The following is a 4136-nucleotide window of genomic DNA, read 5'->3' on the forward strand; positions in this document are numbered from 1 at the left end:
CCTATACTAAGCATTTAGGATTGCGGTTAAGGTATCAACAGTTGTAGCAACAATGACACGCTATACATCAGAGTAGGATTAACGGAAAGCAGTAACATGCTACACTACTCTAATGCAAGCAGTAGAAAGAAGAGTAGGCGATATCTGGTGATTAAGGGGGGGGGCTTGCCTGGTTGCTCAGGCAAGAGAGAGGGGTCGTCAACACCGTAGTCGTACTGGGTAGCAGCGGCGTCGGTCTCGGTGTCTAGCGAGAGAACAGGGGGGAAGAAACAATAAATATTAAGCAAACATATGCATAGAGATGCATGACATGACAAGTAGCGGTGCTAGGGGTGCCCTAACGCGGTAAGAGGTGGTACCGGTGAAGGGGGAAACATCCGGGGAAATATCCCCGGTGTTTTGCGTTTTCGGACAGACAAACCAGAGGGGGAAAGTTGCGTGTTTGCTATGCTAGGGATGCATGGCGGATGAACGGGTTGCATATCCGGATTCGTCTCGTCGTTCTGAGCAACTTTCATGTACAAAGTCTTTTCATCCGAGCTACGGTTTATTTTATATTAATTTTAAAAGAATTAAATCATTTTTAGGATTTATTTAAATATTTTAATTCAACATTATCCAGAATAGTGTTTGCTGACGTCATCATGATGTCAGCAGTTGACCTGGTCAACCTGACAGGTGGGTCCCGTTCATCATTGACTGTTTAGTCTAATTAGGGTTTAATTAACTTAACTAGTTGATTAGATTAATTAAACAAGATTAATTAACTTAATTAATTAATTATTTTAATTATTAATTATTTATTTTTTAATTCTCTTTTTTTCATTTTCGTTTTGGGGCTAGGCCCCACATGTCATTGGCCCATAGGGCTAAACAAGCGCAGGCGTATGGGCGCTGCCCGATCGGGCGCACGCCCGAGGGGCATTGGGCACACACGGCGTACGCGGCGCCGGTGGCCAGGGGAGGCAACAGAGGGATGGCCACGGCGGGGCGCTGGCGGCCAGGGATGCGCGCGATGGGCGAGGCCGGCGAGGCCAACACGTGGGCGCATGCCCGGGAGGGCAGCAGCGGGGCGCGCCGCATCGGCGGGTGATGCGATGATGGGCGCGAGGAGCGGGACGGCGCGGATGGACCGGTGACGAGGTATGGGCGCGTGTGGCAGCGGTTGGCGCGGTGTGGAGTAGAAAGAGGGACGAAGCGGCGCGTGACGGCGCGGGGTGTGCAAGGGGGGATGGCATGCCACGACAGTTAGAGGAGGCGCAGGCGGGCGCGGTGCGCGCCTAGGCGCGGTCATGCGCAGAGAGCGTGGTCGGGGCCAACGGTGAGCGAAAGGGATAGAGGATACGGGGGATCACCGAGCCCTGTAGTTGAGCGAGGTGTGCTCGGGGAGGAGTCGGGGTTGAAGGCGACGCAGGGAGGACAATGGCGCTGGCGGTCCGGCGAGGCGACGTGGTTCCGGCGACGGGGTCGGGGCAGCCAGGGATGGAGCGCGCGGAGCTCGGGGAAGTCGAGGCGGTGCACAAGGGAGAGGAAGGAGGCGGGAGGTGCGGCGCCGGCGAGGTGGCGTCGCGGAGGGGGAGGGAGGCGCGATGGGGCGGCGACGGGGTCATTTCCTCCGATCTGAATCGGGGGGGGGGAGACAGAGGAAGGAGAGGGGATCATGTGGGGGGAGTGGGTGACGTGGGCTAGGGTTCGGTTGCCCAGGGGGGGGTTATGGGGGAGTGAGGGGCGCCGCCTGGGCCGGTTTGAGCCGGCCTGGCTAGCAGCTGGGCCGACTGGCCCAGTGGGGGGTTCTCTCTTTATTTTGTTGTTGTTATTTTCCTTTTCTTTTCTTTTTATTTATACTTTTCTATTTATTTTTAGCTGCCAACTGATTTTTGTTGATTATGAACCTTTGCACATAATTCCTAGCCAACACATAAGGTTGTGCACAAAGTTTGAGGCCAACTGGAACTGTTCTAATTTATAGTTGAATTAAAATGCTCTTATTTAATCTTGTTATTCCACTAAATGAGTTCCAAGGGCAATTTGGGAAACCAAATGAGGTTGGTTCCAACATGTTCATTATTTAGTGAATATTTGCCACCCATCGAACATTTTTATTTGATAGCTTAAAGAAATAATAATTTGACTTGTTATTTGAATTTGAAATTGATCTCAGTTTGAAACAAGTGAGGTTTAGCAAAAATTTAATTATGATGACCTGGCATGATTAGCAAGGGTTTACTGTAGCTTAATTACCCGGGCATCACAATTCTCCTCCACTACAAGAAATCTCGTCACGAGATTTAAGAGGCGTAAGGTGGGGTGGTTCTGGTTACGAAATTCTAGCGAGTGTTCTCGGTCTTAGTTGCTCTTCTCGAAGAGGTCAATCCATCACGTTGATGTCTCCATTCCCCTGCTTCAGGTCACCATGATGAAGTCAGCATCCTTTCCTCGGGAACTCCAACTTACGTACGAAGGACAAGGGTTAACTTCGAAAGAACGAACCGCTACCATGTTGCTTATCTGGTAGATAATATCAGGAAAGGTGGCGGAAGTAACCCTCGAATTGAAGCTTAAGAAGATATCGAGAGCAAAGTAAGAAGGTACCCTGAGAAGTTTTGAGTGAGCAGGCAATTGTTCGATGCCTGAAATGAAACGTGAAAGGGGTGTAGAGCAAGGGAAGTAAGTATTTTGTCTGATACCAGAATAGATCACTAGGCAGGTGGCCCATGAATCATATACGAAGTCAAGCGCGAGGAATAACTTGGACAACAGGGTGTACAAGAGAGTCAGGTTTCGATCCTATGGAACTGTGGGTTATGGGCCCACCATGTAGGTTAAAAGTAGAAAGGGCGGTGATATCTTGTACAGTCATGATAACAAGGCATGTCAGAGGATAGCCTATCAGTTATGTTCGCAACAACATCGGTACCAAGGGCGAGGGACGAAGAGAACCATTTTCCTGCTCGTTGAACGAGGCGGACCATTAGGCAAAGTTCTCGTCCATCAATGGATACCAGAATGTCATCAATCAATAGTAACAGGTTCTTACTGACAGAGTTGTACACCGAGGTGCTTACAAAAGCAGTGACTTATTACGGCTTAGATCATATAAACCTCAAGAAGGTTAAACAAAACAATGGAAAGCAAAATGTGATTATCAAATTAAACAGAAGAATGGAAAGGAAAATGTGTTTTAAACACATAATTCAGGGATATATCCTTCCCAAGGACAAGCAGAGCATGATATCCGTGGCAGGATATCATGTAGAAAACCCTTTAGGTAAGGGGAGAGAAATTTCATGACATTACCCATACAACGGTGTTTCGATAATTGAGCAAGAAACATTTAGCATTGGCTCCAAATGTTCTTGTTGAAAATCGAAGTACCACAGCGCTGCCCGGTCGGGCGCACGCCCGAGGGGCACTGGGCACACACGGCGTACGCCGGCGCCGGCGGCCAGGGGAGGCAACAGAGGGATGGCCGCGGCGGGGCGCTGGCGGCCAGGGCTGCGCGCGGTGGGCGAGGTCGGAGAGGCCAACACGTGGGCGCATGCCCGGGAGGGCAGCAGCGGGGCGCGCCGCATCGGCAGGTGATGCGACGATGGGCGCGAGGAGCGGGACGACGCGGATGGACCGGTGACGAGGTACGGGCGCGTGTGGCAACGGTCGGCGCGATGCGGAGTAGAGAGAGGGAGGAAGTGGCGCGTGACGGCGCGGGGTGTGCAAGGGGGGGCGGCATGCCACGACAGTTAGAGGAGGCGCAGGCGGGCGCGGTGCGCGCCTAGGCGCGGTCGTGCGCAGAGAGCATGGTCGGGGCCACCGGCGAGCGTAAGGGATAGAGGAGACCGGGGATCACCGAGCCCTGTAGTTGAGCGAGGTGTGCTCGGGGAGGAGTCGGGGTTGAAGGCGACGCAGGGGAGGACGACGGTGCTGGCGGTCCGGCGAGGTGGCCTCCGGTGAGGCGACGTGGTTCCGGCGACGGGGTCGGGGCAGCCATGGATGGAGCGCGCGGAGCTCGGGGAAGTCGAGGCGGTGCACAAGGGAGAGGAAGGAGGCCAGGAGGTGCGGCGCCGGCGAGGTGGCGTCGCGGAGGGGGAGGGAGGCGCGATGGGGCGGCGACGGGGTCATTTCCTCCGATCTGAATCGGG

The sequence above is a fragment of the Triticum urartu genome, chromosome 1, assembly GCF_003073215.2.
Source record: "Triticum urartu cultivar G1812 chromosome 1, Tu2.1, whole genome shotgun sequence".
In the NCBI taxonomy this organism is placed as follows: Eukaryota; Viridiplantae; Streptophyta; class Magnoliopsida; order Poales; family Poaceae; genus Triticum; species Triticum urartu.